Here is a 16,995-nt window from a genome sequence, read left to right as displayed (position 1 = left end):
TTTTGTAATAAACATAACAGGCAACTCACAATACAATATATCTAAATGTTAATTTTGCATTCTCCACTATGCAGCGTGCAAACCTTCATTTGGAGTATTTAGTTTTTTATATCAGATTTAACTACATGAATTTTATGATATTGTTGTGTATAAGAATTACATGCAAACCTACATTCTAGTAAATACATATTATAATATATAATGTATAATGAGCCCATAGATTTTCTGGATATATTGGGAACAATGCCTCCTACTAGTGAGCGCTAAGGCTTTCCATAGAGAGGGTAGTGAACGTATGTAAAAGCAAATAAGAGCGTAATATATGTTATATAATTAGTTATACAAATATTTATTTTTCTTATAAAGTTCGATTCTTAAAAAGTTGGATTTAAGAACGAATGTAGAACATTCGTTTACAAAAAATATTTCAAGAACATATTATCATTAAATTAACTACTGTTAAAACGCTTTATTATATTTAATAATTTGACTTAAACGATTAAGTGGATAAAATAGAGGGCAGGTAGTAAGTAATACAAGCTCAGAATTTTCTACAGGTACCTACATATTATCAAGACTAGGATTGTAGTTTGTACACCGCCTACACCAGCTTTCTAAGAGAAATGACAAATACACAGGTTTATACGATTACAACCTTCATTCAGAATGTGCTGATTTATTACTTTTATGGATATGTTACTCCATTGCAGCTTGGAGCTATTACAAAACAAACAATTATGGCGTTAACTTTCTATAGAGCAAGATAGGCTGATTAAATAACGAAAGCCTCAGAAAAACTCCATTTCATTTGTGGGAACACTATTTTTATTATAGATTTAAGAATAATTTCACGCATAATGTAACACAAGAAAATTGTAATTCACTTTACATTTCATACCTACTTAAGTCTCAAACAAACAATTTGCTGTTTACGTAAGAACAATGGTATGGCCAAGCCAATAAAACCGTCGATCGTATTAGTAGCAAAGCAGCAGAAAGTTTGATAAACGGATTTGAAGCAAGGTCGATAAGCAAGAGGTGTTGTTACTGAAAATATTGAACTATCCGATATTACTGTAGTATTTTATTATTTACTTCCCATTAAAGAGTAACACTATGCAGATTTTGATGCAAAATGAGACGTTGTTACTAGTATACAAGAAATGAAGTATTTTCTTTGTCAAAATTCTTAGTTTGTATTCCGTTAGATACTGGGGTTACGTCATTCTTCAAAGTATTTAGAATTATTTTGAATATATAAATCGGTCCTAGTTTATTATGTAATGCACATATTTTTCAATGATAATGATAGACAAGAAGCCTTCAACTACCGATTAGCTTACATGAGCATATTTATCTTCAAACTAACTGCGTGTCTGATGAGACTTATCGTTAACTTTTATATATTTCTCTATCTCCCTCTCTCTCTATTTAAATAAAAGTTGCTTCCTTTATGCATCATTTACATAACAGAAGAAATTTCTAAATACAATACTCAACCCACTATAGGTTAAGCCTGATCTCCATCAGTTAGCCAGTGCTCTAGTTCAATCTATTAGAAGATTACATAATTGTGTTACTTTCTAGTTGGGGTCGTTTTATCCTGATTAGGATTTTGTTACAAGTAGCGCTATATATATTAAAAGCGATTAGAAGCCATACATATTTCGGTACAATTTATTTAATTAAGTTAAGACACATTTATCCACGAAAGTACTTGTTATAGTACAAAGGTGCAATAAGCTCGATGGTTATGAAATTAAGCGTAGAGAAGGACATAGGCTAATTTTTATCTAAGTAAGTAGCTTATGTCTTTATCCTTGCTAGTAAAGTAAATAATCCCATTACAGTTTTTATTGTAATGCATAATCCATATTGTAAACACATCGGCAACGATGCTTTCCTATGGCAGACAAAGGTATAGGTGAAAAGTAAAAAGACTATAAATAATATGTCAAGCTATCACTTGTAAACCATTCAGTAGAGTGGTACTTGTTTTTATACCATTACGAGTACGCCAGTGCATGATATCTATGGAGAGAAACCAAATCAGTCTATTCACGGGTGTCTCTATTGTTAGCGTGGGAGCAATCATGTTACGTTTATTGAGACATGGTAAAAAGATTCTGTTATATTAATAACGGAACTATATCACGACATAGTGATATACTTGGCCGATACTAGTAATACCAAACAACAGATTGACAGACAGTATATTTATGAAAATAATGAATATAAGTGTAGATTACTCTTACGCTTTGAACTGACATTTTATTTTATTACTGCATTTCATATTAGCGGGCTATTATTACTACACCGACCAAATGATTCAGTAGGTATAGATGGGGTTTTTGGTTGGGGTTTTCTTCATTTTTTATTTACATTAGCTCTTCTACATCGTCCTGGAGATAAAATCACCATACGGACTTTTTTATTAGCAGAAAGATTGCAATTTACATAAGCTCAAGAGTAATAAAATTAATTCTATTTCGACGAAAAAGCATGACATGAATAAAATAGTTATTTACTTACAATTTAATTGATACCAAGAAAAAAGATCGATGTGAAAGTGAAATTAGTCTGAAACTGTACTAAATTAAATATAATAAATTATACTTGTTCAAAGTCCCGTACATAATGAATTCCACTCATACGAGCACATCATATATTCTTGGTATCATGATCTATATTAATATTATAAATAAACTCGTGTTTGTTTGTTTGCTACCTCTTATTGTCTTAAATGCTCGAGTAATTGTCACGAAAGATATATATATATATATATATATATATATATATGCTATACATATCTGTTCATCAGTCTACCCGTCAAGTGGACGAAGTGGGTAAAGACTAAATTAAATTTAAATTAGTTAAAAAAAGTAATTATATACTAGTTTTTAATGGTGATAAAATTGTATGAGACTAAGATGAGAATACATCCTATTGATTATCGAAAGAATCCGTCGAATTGGCGCAGAATGGATCAAGTTATCGCGTAACATACACGAAAAATTATAGTAGAATCGAGAGCCTACTTCTTTTTAAGTCGGCTGAGAACGAATTGCTCTCGTTAAATAAAAAAAAAAAACTTGTCAGTCATCATGATTGTATTATTCGCAAATTCGGCTGCTGTCTCTAACTGGACAATGTAATAGTTGAAAAGCGACGTTGGGGCGCTGGGCCCAGCGAAAGTGGTTTTGTACAAAGAGGCGCGGGCCGATCGGGAGCGCCTGAGAAAATAACTTTCACGATACATTTCCAAAGTTATGGCCCTAATTGGAAGGACAAGTGCTTGTTTACTACGCAATGCACCCATTTTATATGCGGTCGAGTGAACAGAAACGAAATCTAGATCTGTCGCTGCATGCTTGCAGGGTAATTCCGTCATTCCATTTACAGTAAATAACTTGATCAGTGTTGAATTGTATTAATGAAAGGGCCCATATCGATCTGAACGTTTGAACTACGATTTGGAAAGGGTCAATGCCCACCCTTGAGCCTTCAGTAGTAGTAGTAACTTCAAAAATTCAATATTAGTAGCGGGCATCAACCCAAAATCGAAACACATGATAAGTGATCTACGAAACAAGAGTTTGGGGACCTTTGATCTAATCCTGTGCCTTTGATGTATCTTAATATATAAAAATCCCGTGTCACAATGTTCGGTCATGCTAATTTGCGAAACCGCTCAAGCGATTTTAGTGAAATTTTCGGTATGTTATGTCTACATCTTTAGAAAATTTCGTTAATTTTTTTTTTATTTTAATAGGATGCAATAGGTAATCCCGCCTGTTATACGCTGGCGACGTAGCAATGAGTTATATGACAGATGATAATTAAAGCTAAACGTAAGTCGATAAGACATCGTGAAAAATTTACTGAGAATTAATCACGATGGTTTCTAAAGGGACCACATGAAAGTCGGCCTGATGGGGTATGTTGCCAGCAGTAGGGATACCATACTCGATTACTAACAATACCTTCTCCCAACTAAAATCGGTTTGATACTATTAGCTTCTTGAGAGATAAGACAATTTTAGTTCCGAAAAAAAAAGTTGTAAAAAACGTTTGCCGAGGTCAGCTAGTAATGATATAAAAATAATCATTATTATGTCGCAAATAGAACATGCCATAACGGGATAACATAGAGATGAGCACCGAAGCAAAACGAATACTAAGTCAATAGTAGTCGGTACATCAGTAAATTACAAACGTGTACTGTGTACGAATGAACAACACGTACAGTTCATCTGCATTCCGCATACGACACATTCGTTGAAAACGCTACGAAACCTTGTAACTTAAATACGAATAAATATCAATCGCTAAATTAGAATGTTGATTACTTAATTAAACAATTTAGAAAAACCAATTGTCCACATTTTTAGAAGTCGAGGACTTGGTGTGGGGATTCTATAGACATCTACCTATTTCAAAAATACTAAGATCATAGATATTGTAATTTTATTAGCACTACTAGCCCTGTATAGTGAATGTTCGCTTGGTCGTATTTTGAGTTTATAATTATACAACAATGCGATTAGATATAAAAAAAATATAAAAAATTAAATTGTAGAACAGTATCAAAGTAACCTAGATGTATTTTCTGAATGATTATTAATACTTCTGTAATTTTATTCACATACGAGTTCTAATCTAAAAATTTTGAATTCTATAAAATATAAAATATACATAACATATAATAAATATAAAATATATATTTGATCGTATCCTTTGGAAATATCAATTGTCAATACGAGTATTACAGCTTATAAAATCTAAAGATAAAAATTGTACAGTTAAAAATCTTAACTAAAACGTCTCTGAACCTATTTATTTTAGCGATGTATGAGAAAATGCAGTTTTTAAACGACAATGGTATGTTTCGTAGTCACGTTTATTCAACAGCGGGGATGAAAGGGCGGTCGCCCACGCGATCGTATCGATCGCCTAGACGCCGCCGGCTGGTAGGCGCTACGTCAGAAACCGACTGCGTCATTGCCAATCTATTCCTCTGGCGTTTCCAACAATTTCCCTAGAGATTTTATAATAAGTTCCAGATAATCTTGGATATAATAAACATGTATCCAAGCGTTATTATGTATCTATTAAATGATAAACAATAACTCTATGTAAATGAATAAGTGCGTCAGTAACATAATATTGCATAAATAATTAATTACTTAAATAAATACATTCTGTACTTTAAAAAAGTTATAAACGATGAGATATTTTCCATGTATGGATCGTCTATGTTTCGTAGATAGAAAATATTTAGATTTAAGAACGCGGAATCATGTAGTAAATTTTGCTACGCAATTACAGTTTTTTGCTCAGAAAAGAAATACAGCAACTTCAATCGTTGCAATATGAATGGAACGTACACAGGAATAAGACAACTATCGACCGCAAAAAGAATTATGAAAATTTTGATTTAGATTTAGCGACGTAATAACGTAAAATATCTTTTTTTATACAACTTAGAATGGCAAACAAGCTGACAGCCCACCTGATGGAAAGTGGTAACCGTCGCCTATAGACATGAACAGTACCATGGACATAACAAAGTATATTGTTTCGCCCATGATACCCCCCCCCATGTGTTGCCATTCCTGAGGATTCAGGTGTTATTCCTCTGTACCCTGTAAATTCACGCCATATCCCACCCTTCATACCGAAACAGCCATGCAAACACAACTGCTTTATGGTTGAAACACAAATGGGACAGAGGCACCCAAGCAAACGACTTTTATACAAAGTCTCTCTCTAGTCTCTAAAAAAAATCTGATAAAACTGAAGACTTCTTTTGGAAGTCTCATATATTTTTATTACAATCAATTATTAATTATCATAGTATGTATTAGAAATATGAAATAAGTTAAGAGTAATAAGCATAAGCAATTTCTTCTTGGCATACATCAAACAATCACGATAAAATTGTTGTAGAGTCATGTGGGGTAAACGTACGCGGCGAAAAAGTGTCCGCAGTGAACATTCTGCGAACCCCATGGATGACACCAGGTCGAGACCTATCGCGTTTAGTTAGCACTTGACCACCAAGCGAGAGTACTACGTTACAGGTTTGCTGTACAATGCTGTAGAAACTTACACAGCAGTATTGCTTTTGCACGGATTTGTTATTTTTTTCTTTAAAATTAATTTGCATAGTTACTGAAGCAATGTTATTAGTCTGATTGTATAATAAAGTGACTGAGAACAGAAGTTATTCAATATTTTGTGTGAATCTATTTATTTTGTCTAAGGTAAGTCATACTTCGAAATTTTATTATTTTTATTTGCTTTAATGGGATGGGGTAAGTGTCCAGGGGTTAAGTGTCCGCATTAATTAAAATGCATATACTTACCCAGTCATATTTGTTTGCCTTCTAGTTGACAAAATTGTTTCCGGAGAACGTGGTCAAACTATAACCGTAGTTTGTTGTGTTAATGCAACTGAAAATTATGTGCCGCCTGCATTTATTTTGCCTCGAAAAAGAATGAAGGGTGAACTTATGGACGGAGCTCCGGCTGGTAGCATTGGCATGACATCTGATTCCGGATTCACCAACGCGGACTTATATTTTCAGTGGCTGGTACACTTCAAGGAATGCACTTCACCAATACTGATTATTGACAATCATTCAAGTCATATCAGCTTGCAAGCTACTCTGTATTGCAAAGAGAATAACATCGTTGTACTTACATTGCCACCTCACAGTAGTCACAATATACAACCCTTGGATAGAACCATTTACAGTCCTCTAAAAAATCAGTACGCACTTGAAGCTGATAAATGGATGGCACAGCATCCTGATAGATCTATTAATCAATACCAAGTAACTTCTATTTTCGACAGAGCGTTTAAAAAAATTGCTACTGTAGGTAACGCAGTTTGTACATTCAGGATGACTGGAATATATCCTTTTTTTTTACAACACAGGGGGCAAACGAGCATGCGAGCCGCATGCTCGTTTGCCCCCTGTGGTAAGTGAGTACCGCCGCCCATGATCACCCACAACATCAGCGGCATTGCAGGTATGCTGCCGGCCTTTTAAAAAGGAATATACTCTTTTCTTGAAGATTATGTTGTCGTATCGGTTCGGAAATACTACTGCTGGAAGTTGATTCCAAAGAGTGGTTGTGCGTGGAAGACGATTTATTTACAGAAGCAGAATTTGCACCATCTGCAGTTACTGATATGTGTAATCTATCTGCTGATGCTATAGCTCGAAATATACCTTCTTTGAACTCTATAAGCACAGTAGACGTTAAGGAGATACAAAGCCATAAAGTTATATCTGTTACCTTGATGGCACGACGCCTGTACAAGTTACGAAGAGGGTACATTCACATGTGATTTTTGTGCAATAGTAAATTAAGTTTACGTGCGTACACTTAACCGAAGGTGTGCGGATACTTTCCCGCCGATGCGGGTAAAAACCCGCGTTTCCCTTGTTCATTAAATTATTAAATAAAAGTAATAGTTATTGTTAGAATTGAAATTTTATATTTTGTTTTTCTTCTCAAATGTTTTTAACGTTAAAATAAAAGTTTTTTCTTTTCAATTATCAAAATCTTTTATTCTGGAAGCAATTAACTAAAAAATGCGTACGTTTACCCCACATGACTCTATAAACGTACTATATCTTTTTTTTAGATAGAATTGTTGTACATAGATTACTTTTCAATCGATATAATATGTTTATGCAGACAAACTTGCACGTAAAAACTAGTACAATATCACAGATAATATAATACAGATATATAATATTTAAAGAAAAGTATAGCATTTTTCGAAGTATCAATTCAATCCAAGCAAGAAACAGAGATGTCAATTTGCTCCATGAACTAGCGTGCCATGTCGCTGTTCAGAAAATGAATGCATCTAAAAGGAAACGTTATTTTTAAACATTTCCTACAGTTCTTTTTAGTTAAGTTCAGTTACTAATGGATATATGGGAGACATACTTCAAATAACCTATCACTCACTGTTAATTAAAGTATTAATGGAAATTCTACTAAAAGGACGACTATAATGCTGACAACGCATGGAATGCAACCCATGTGAAATTTTATAATAATTTTAAAAGAGATTTATATATGTACAAACGTACGCGATCTAATGGTTCATTATTATTCTCTCGGTAAGAATAAGGTTCTGACATTGTTTTACATCCATCTGTGTACTTTTATACTTTTTCTACAATTATTTAACTAAAGTTGAGAGGTGACAATCAGTTCTCTAACTGCCACGTTGAAGTTAAAAATTCTCTACAATATTCGTCTAAACAATTATACACGTTAAATGGGAGACAAATACCGTTAAGGAAATGCCTTTGACAATCTTATTTGTTTATTTTTAATTAAAAATATACATTTAAAAATTAAAGTTACGCGCATACATAAACTCGTGCATAAATACATAATTTTCAGATTGAAAAGAAATTTGATATAATTTAATTGCGCTAAAATGATGCTGCTAGGATATTTAAGAAATTTTCTTTGAGATTTATTTTGAATTAGGAATGGATTTAATTATATTTGCTTACAATAATACATGGTATGTACCAATGATACCTACAATCAAAAGACAGCTATTATTTCACGAACCCAACAATACAAACAACCTGTAAGCTTTATTATATTGACTCCGACTTCCTGGCAACAGGGGTTAAAGTAATGGTATCGGTTAAACCAGGAATAGGGGAACGAAATACCATCGACACGATGTATTTGGCTGGGGAAAGGTCAAAGATTGATTATTTATATGTATTTTATATTGAGCTGGATCGACAATGAAAATAAGTTGTCACGGCAACGGCCAAGTTGGTTCCGTAGCCCGTTTAGGAAATTCAATTCAATATCGGTAATACATTATTCATAAAAGTGGAATTCATGTAAATTTTAAGCACAATAACATTGAAATATATTATTGAAATTCACTTAAAATAAGCATATAAATTAAAAAAATGTATATGAATATTTAAAGCAACTGACAACAAAGAGCGTATCATGATTAAGAGCTATCGTAGGCGGATTGATAAGGTTGTGCCTTATCAATCCGCCTACAATAGCTCTTGTGGGAATAACTAAGAGAGAGAGAAGATCCTTATAAATAAATACATGTACTGAATGTAGGAGGATGCTGTTACTAAGGGAGCCTAGATAGATTAACATGACTTTCCGAAAAGTATATGGTATATACATAATTATTAAGTTAATGAAACGTGCAACTTTGCAAATGATTTCTGAAAGTAATCCGCAAAAAACTTGACATTAATGGACAAATTTACTGTGTAAGGAAATTAGTAGCGTGAAACTGTTCAATATATAACGAAGCATGTGTGCTTTTTTCAACAAATTTCTTTAACAAAAAAAAAAGATTTCTAATCTAAGCAAATAAGATTATATTATATATTTATTATATTATATATTTTAATATTTATTTAAGCAATGTATTAGACTTTCTTTTTAATGAATGATGGATAAAATCTAGTGGTATTATACACTGGCGAAGCACCGGTGACAAATGATATAGGTGATCATGAAAAAAGGTTATTTGGTTTATCATGATGATTTCCGGGGGAGAAAGTGTGGTGGTTAACCTAATATATTCATATTATTATCAATGGGGTTGCTAGTCCCCGTTATTAAAAATTCCTTATTCCCTGTTAATGGAATTTGGAAAGATACACTCTAATGTAACAATATGTTGTGATACTAATAAATTGTTTGTTACATCGATAAGCCAAGAAATTATATTGTCAGCCTTAGACATTTCGGGCTAATTCGTCACTTACTTTAAAATTGTGAATAGCCTCTGCGTATTCGACCTTTGTCCACTATGTGCGGTGTATGGTGACGTCATGGTCACATAGGCACCTCATAATGTAGGTGGCAATCGTATGTACCGGATTTTGGCTAAATTTGGTTATGATAAATAAAAGAACGCATATAATTACTGCATGACAGTAAAAAACGGCTTGTGGTATTACATCGTCACTACAAAATAAACAGTTCATACGTCTAATCTAGAAATTTTATTAAAAAAGACTTTTCCATATCATGTTATCTCACTTAAATAAATATAATTTTTTCATGTATGGTTTAGCCAAATTAAAAGATTTTGGAGTGTATAAAATTCAAGTAAAAAATGGAAGTTTATTAAGAAGTCCAAAGTAGAAAATACGAAAAAACACATTACATTGAAATTTTTTAATAAAAATCATTCTTTATCAACAATAGACTGGACATAAGATAAATATATAATATAAGGGACGACTTTAAAAAAAAATCGTGGACGAGATTACGATTTTCATTCAGTTTTTTAATATAATATGATCATTTTGCGCGTCATAACATCGTCATTATATATATGCAGAAAGCTGCCTACTCAAAGTAATGGTAAAGTAACTAGCGAATGGGCGACAGTCCGGCGGGGTAGCGAGAACTGCATTCCACGCGTACCGAGACGTTTAGCGGATGAACAACGGGTCTTGAACCTCACGTGTCGCGTTCTTGATGATGGGAACCACATAAAGAAACATATTAAAATAACTAGTTTTGTACTGATACTCGACTGTGCTTAAGGCTAGTCGCCTTGCGAACATAACTACATACTGTAATTGTATACTGTATGTATGAAAAGATATGCTCTCTCTATACAGAAAATAGGTACTGGTTTGGTTATTAGAGAATATCGCCCTACTATCCATACCTCTGTCTCTGCATAGGATTATTTAAAGCGGAACGATTTAAGTGCATTTATTTATTCATCGACTTGGAAAATAGATATTCTCACAAAGACATTAATCTGATATTTGAACCGTCGCTTTGCAAGATTTTGCTTTTTTTATTTGGTAAAGAAAGCTAGGAAATTGTTTTTATAAAAATTTCATTTTTCTAACTGTATAACAGAATAGATTAAATTTATGTATAAATAATTACAAAATGTTGGATTGGATGTGTGGATACAGGAGAGTATACACATGTAAATGTACATATAATCACCTTCAATACAATTATGCCCTATACATATTTCAAAAATCTAATAAAAACTTTTTACAATATAAGTGATCATGATATGATCATAATAAAATTATGATTATAAAAGATTATTTACAAAAACTATCAATAAATATATTCATAGAATGATATCTCAATCGAAGTTGAAATTGTCTAGAACAAGATAATACATGTTGACACTGACGTAATTCTAAGTGACGAAACATATGCGATTACTCACATTTGCCTTCAAATAAATGCAGGTTGATAACATTGCATGTAGTTAATAGCGTAGATAAACTACGATAAAAATAACACGTAAAATAAATAATAACAATCGATATTGGTATAATTATCAAGGTCAATATCACCACAACACTAGGGAAGAAATTACATCATTTTGGCACACCTATTGATGCTATTTTACGTATTTGCAGACGCGTCAACAGCGCTAGAGTTTTGCACGATATAATTTAAAGATAAACGTTCTGCAACGATTTTTGATCATACTAGTTATGTAAGCGAGATTATGATCTTGATTGATTATGGTAATAAACTATGACGTAAGCATTTTGTAGTTCGGCTGCAAAAGTAAGACAACTCTCGATTCGACCTGGTTGAGATGCCAATAGGTGTTCTTGCAAGGCAGCCGGTATAAAGAGATAGTTATCACTAATTTGAATAATACACTAGCTCAGCGTGCGCGTTACCGTTTATGCACTTTCACTGTTATTTTCTCAAGCGTCTATAATATGAGGTTATTATGTATAAAAAATTATGACGAATTGAGAAAGGTCTCGACAGACTGATACGAATATTTAGGAAGTATAATATCTATATGTTGAGTTGCAAGCATCGCATAAGTATTAGATATATTTCATTGTGAAGAATCCATATCTCTGGTATATACATCTGGTATCTCGTGTCACGATATTCGTTTACACTAATCTTCGAAACCGCTTAACCAATTTCAATGAAACTTTGTAAAAGTGAACCTATTGCTTTGCCTCAACTTCAGAGATATTTTTTATGCCGATAAAAAAATATAGACCCGGTAAGTCTCAGTAGGTAGTAGGGGACAGAATAACATTGCCGATTCGCTAACCAATCTAAACTTATAGTGAAAATTCAATTCATATTTGATTGTGTCAGTAATTTGAATTAATTTTTTTTCTTTTTCTATAAGGTGTAACAGACAATTAAAGAACGTCAGTTACTTTGCGCAGTTTTAATGTTTAGGTAGGTATTATTTTTAATAGTTCTACAACCTTTCATTAAGTATATACATTTTGTTAGGTAATACATTTCTTATATATTATTTTAGATTGCATCATTAATATTAGATGTCTTATTTAAAACTTAATTGTATGAAGCTGTTTATTTTTACAAACACAAAAACAAACATATAATTAATAATTTTAGTCATACTATTTTTTAGTATATGTTTTTTATTGTTAGAGGCAACGAATGGCTTACGAAACTAAGTCTGTCTTATGGAAAGTGAGTAGTGTTGCTCATAAACACTTGCGATATGAATAATGTAATCCCAAATATATAAATTAAATAAATTATTAATGTGTGGATATTTAAGTATATACAATATAACCGCAATGTTGGACATCGAATGGTGTCTATGTTGCTGAAACATTTATCAGCAACATTAAGTTACTGGTTAGTCGTTTAGAATTATTTTGTTTAATTTCACTACCATTACTATCTGAGCGACTGTCAACATTGATATGGACTTCCGCAAAATAAGACCTAGTTCAGTAAAATTAATTTATTAAAGTTAGTATTTCCACCGCCAAGCATTTGTGTTTACATGGTTTGAAGGGTGACATAAACCAGTATAATTACCGTGTAAGAAAGGTATAATATCTTGGTACTGGGAGAAAGGGATCGTTAATAATGAAGTTGTTAACAAAATACCTTATCAGGTGGACTTCGACGAGGTTCCCTTTGGGAACTATTGTGGTTAGGGGGAAAGGAATTTTTAGCAATGGAGTTTGACAGCACCATTGCTAGCAATATGCCTTATTAGGTCGACCTCCACGTGTTTCCCCCTGGAAACCATCGTGAACAATTCTTGTTGAATTCATCACGATGGGCTAACTGACCTACTTCATCCTCACCTATCATCCTTCACTGGTGCCCCTCCGGTGTATACCGATAGGGCGGGTGGGGGCTATCATTCCATTATTATCCATTAAAAAAAAAAAAAACTATTGCGGTTAATGTTAAATTCATCATAATAGACCAAATGACCTACTTCATTATGACTCACTGATGTCCAATCAGTGAATTCCGATAGCGCAGACGGGGTTATTTCATTTTCACCCATTAAAAAAATCTTATAAACAGCACCTCAAAACGACATCGTACTCAGGGATGTTCATATCATAACGTTATGAATGTCTTACGCGACGGTTACCATTTTCCGTTAGATGGGCTGCCTGCTTATTTGCCTTTCCATGTTATATAAAAACTGTTTTCTTATGTTAAATTTTTCTTTTAACATAAGTGGGTAATTAAGGTCCAATCAGTACATACACCAGGTATATTATGTCATTCCTACTATATTGACAATAGAGCGGATCAAGTCCTTTTAGCAATTTTGCTACTTTTAATTCACTTGTCATCGTTATTTTTAATCAAGAGACGCGTTCAACGACCCCAACTCTTGACGCGGTAGATTCGAACGGAACGCGGAATGGTCCCATGGAGCCGAGATTTTCTATTGATACTCGGGAAGGTGTTATAAAGTAACAGTAACATGTTGGTGCGACTTTGTACGTCCGGTCCCGTTCTAAGAGACACAACACAACACGTATGACGTAAGATATCGTTATGTTTAGCATATAGGATATTTCTGTCATTCACCTGCAGTACTTTAGCGTAATACTATTAAGAGTATAATCGCATTTGTCTAATAAGCTTACGTAATTTCAAAATTTATATGGGCGAGTTGCACCTTGGTTGGACACGATATACATTAATAACAATAGCGTGTGAACAGAATGGCCATCTTTATAAGTTTGCAGGTCGTGTTTCCTTTCACTTGAGCAAGGCGAGCTCAAAGGGTAAGGTAAAGAGGAATGCGATAAGGCATTTGGGCCACGAGTTCGCGATTGGCACAATACAAAACAATGGGATAAGTATAAGATTATATTCATAACAAACAAGTTTGAGTTACAAAATTCTATTAAGTAATAGCAATAGCATAGATTTAATAATAATAATATTATAGATGCATATTTTAGACAGGTTTTCAATGAATATCAGTATCTGTATAATAGATAATTTATTTCTGAAGCAATTAAAATATTTCTGTAGTAATGTACATATTATTGAAATAAATTATGGTAACAATCCTATCTATAAAGTAACGATTATTTTGAAGGCCGCATTTGTTCACAGATAAGTTTGTGCATTGAATCATGAATAAAATCTTATAAATGTTTGAATATTTATTACTTTTATAAACTGGTGAACAAATTTAAAAGAAATTTAGCACAAAGAGAGATAGGGTACAGTTTCTCTTAATCTATAATGACACAGCTAGTAAAAATTATGGAATTTCTTAATTTATGAAGAAAGTTATGCATAGGAGCCTAGTGGAAGGCGCTGCAGGCGGGATCAATGACCTTTCAGTGAAGAACACTGTTACTTTCAAAGGTCGAGCGGCTGGCAGGTCACCCGCGACTTCCCCGCTGACTACAGCCAGTGCTCAAAGTACTGCAGGAATATTTTCTACCTTTTATGCTATCTATTTAATTGACAATTATAAAAAAATCAAACAACGACAAAATTAAAGTTGAGAAATACGAAAAATTGCACAATGACGAAATAAAAGTCTTTTCTTTGTTTTCTTGTATGTACTCGTATATCATATAGGACGGTCCCGTCCCGTAGATTGCTTTCTTACATCAAAGACCAAATCATAACTGAATAAGTAATAAATATTTTTAAAAGAGCAACACGCAAGTTTCTTGCTCGTTCTTCTTGTGATGAGACAGCTTTCCGAACGAGCGGTAGATTAAAAAAAATGTAATGACTTTTCAAAAGTGCTTCAATGTAAGTTTATTTGAATAAATGATTTCTTTCTTTCTAATAATTATCATACTTAATAATTAACTGGGCACTAAAATCTAGAAACTACTTCCAACTTTCATAGAAAGAGTTAGGACGAGTAAATAAAACACGAATGGTTTCACGCGGAAGGAAATTAATCGTTTAAATTCGATTACACAAACAACTTGATACAACTATCGAACTTAGGTAATACGAAACGATTATATATCAAGTTTTTGGGGACTAAGATATAAATTTACATACGTCAAAGTATTCTAGTTATATTAAGATATTGCAGCATGGCGCAATACATATAACATTGATAGAACTACTTTCATTTTACATACTCGTATTACATTTTTGAATCTTTGAGTTTCAATAGTTAAAGATTTTGCTGCGCCAAAAAGAACGACGTCAATTGTAACAAATGCAGTAGCAAGACGGGTGTTTCTTTAATGTAATAGGAAGTGACAATGAGGTCGAAGATGGACCTCGGAAACAACAAGTGACAAACGAATTTATGGGTAGACGCACTTTCGATATGTAGGGAAAAAGCAGAACATCAGATATTGCTATCTCGTTGTATATTATGTATGATTCATTTAGTAGGATGCGATGCCCATTGCCCTTTTAAAAAATCATCAAAGCCTAATTGCAGTTGTCAATCCGCCTGCCAAGCGTGGCAACTACTGGTAAATCTCTCTAATTGTTAACTGCCATAAGGAACGGCCTATGAGTCCATGGAGGAAACCTATTTATAGCAGTGGACAAATAACGGCTGACATGATGATGATTTAATATTTATGCTCTGCTAGAGTGTGTTTAATTCGATACTAGTAAAATACTTGTAAAGGTATCGTTGCGTTATAGCCACGACCTTGTTGCCTCGGCAAATATTTGCTTGACCGAATTCATTAAAACTCAGAGGAGAATTAAAATATATTTTTGCAAGACTATTGTTTTTAATTTAAATACGCCTAAAAATATCAGTGGAAATTCGCTCTAATAGACAATATTTTAGTTAATGAAATATTGAATACGAAAGACAAGAGATCACATACTAAGTACATTACACAATTACATTAATATTTAGTTATTTTTTTAATAATCTGTTCAAAGTTGTCTACATAGTGAATGCTTCTACTTCTGTTATTAGCTTAGAGAGTTTTATTTGAAAAATATATGACAGTGAATAATTCTCTAAGAAAAAGAATACTAGGTATGGATACAAAATCTTCGTCCTATAGAAAAATATTTTCTTGGTCGCCAAATTATAAAGCAAAGCCTTTGACCATAGATTTATTCTATTATATAACAAAGATAATAATTTAGATTATTCAAAACTTATACTTATAGGTTTTGATTAATCTAGGTTAGACACAATCAAGGACAGTGCAACACCTGCTATCGTAGGAATTACAATTATACATTTGTCTGAGTTTGTACTGGCTAATTTCTAAATACAGCTTTCTAATTTTAATTACGATAATTCTAGTATATAACATAGTCGTTAATAGTCTTACAGCTCTATATGTGTTTTCTCAATCAATATTTTGTAAATAAAATCAACAGATCAGTTGATTTCAATAGTCACTTTCTAATATTAATGTCGAATTAATTAAAGTGCAATGTATTGCAAATAAGGTTAGGGAACCTTTTGGCATTTTTCTGTCTATTTTTTTAAAGCTTTTATTTTTCGTCGCAAGATATATTTGTCCGGAAAGTTTTTTTTTAAAAATTTTATTTTACAATTATTCAGGTAAATCAATTTTTATAATGCACTTGTGCCAACGCCGTTTCCACTGTGAGAAGGCTCCTTGAAAGTCCTCTGGTTGTAGGTTTCTCAGCTGCCCCGTCGTAGCTTTTTTTATCTCATTTATGTCCCCCAAATGCCGCCCCCGAAGTTTTGGTTTTTGG

The 16,995-nt window shown here is 32.9% G+C and overlaps 1 protein-coding gene across 1 annotated transcript in view; it reads right to left on the bottom strand.

Moving 5' to 3' along the window:
• The window catches only part of LOC113520489 (lissencephaly-1 homolog), a 37,483-nt gene that overhangs the window by 16,367 nt on the left and 4,121 nt on the right, over window positions 1-16,995 (bottom strand). The window lies entirely within an intron of this gene.

Source organism: Galleria mellonella, unplaced genomic scaffold (assembly GCF_026898425.1).
Source record: "Galleria mellonella isolate WM207_F2 unplaced genomic scaffold, CSIRO_AGI_GalMel_v1 utg36, whole genome shotgun sequence".
Lineage (NCBI taxonomy): Eukaryota > Metazoa > Arthropoda > Insecta > Lepidoptera > Pyralidae > Galleria > Galleria mellonella.
Note: the sequence above shows the minus strand (reverse complement) of the source record. Positions and strands in the feature narration are given on the sequence as shown.